The 542-nt window shown below is 38.2% G+C and overlaps 1 protein-coding gene and 1 long non-coding RNA gene across 4 annotated transcripts in view; both read right to left on the bottom strand.

The window, feature by feature from the left end:
- ppm1f (protein phosphatase, Mg2+/Mn2+ dependent, 1F) overlaps positions 1–542 on the bottom strand; it is a 134,884-nt gene that overhangs the window by 94,481 nt on the left and 39,861 nt on the right. The window lies entirely within an intron of this gene.
- Positions 187–542, bottom strand: part of LOC116686289 (uncharacterized) — a 4,481-nt gene continuing 4,125 nt past the window's right edge. The window contains exon 3 of the long non-coding RNA XR_004331210.1: positions 187–265. This is a non-coding gene — a long non-coding RNA (uncharacterized LOC116686289). The remainder of the gene's footprint in view (positions 266–542) is intronic.

The following is a 542-nucleotide window of genomic DNA, read 5'->3' as shown; positions in this document are numbered from 1 at the left end:
GTTCATCAACTCGTAACAGGGTGAACGGCACTCTGCAGTCACTTTGTGGCACTCTACCGGCTATAACCGCACTATGCAAGTTTGCTAGATCGGGTAGTGGATCTGTAGTTTGAATGAGACATAATGGGACAATTCCGCTTCCAACCTTTAGAGGGACCAAAGCAAGAAAAGTTCTCTAGTGTTGCTTAACGATACTTTTTTCAATACCATAAGTTTTAAAAATCCATTTCAACATCACCAAAAATCCATTTAACACAAAACTTTTCTCTTCCACCTTAATTGTGAATCAGAATAAAAAAAATCTGGTAACACTTAGAGTAAGACATATTAAAACTGAAAAGGGGATAGCAGATGGATCATTTGAGTAAGTTCATCATGAAGCCATACTGTAATTAACATATGTAGTCAACGTGGATCAATAATGTTCCACAAATAAGTGTTCCAATTGTGATTATGAAAGCTAGAAAAAAGTTCCTAGAGTGCAAAGGCTTTATTAATTAGGGGTCCAAGCCCGAGGATGCGTGCACCGCAGTAATCGCAAG

This window comes from Etheostoma spectabile, unplaced genomic scaffold, assembly GCF_008692095.1.
Source record: "Etheostoma spectabile isolate EspeVRDwgs_2016 unplaced genomic scaffold, UIUC_Espe_1.0 scaffold342, whole genome shotgun sequence".
Classification (NCBI taxonomy): Eukaryota; Metazoa; Chordata; class Actinopteri; order Perciformes; family Percidae; genus Etheostoma; species Etheostoma spectabile.
This window is presented reverse-complemented; position numbering and strand designations above follow the sequence as displayed.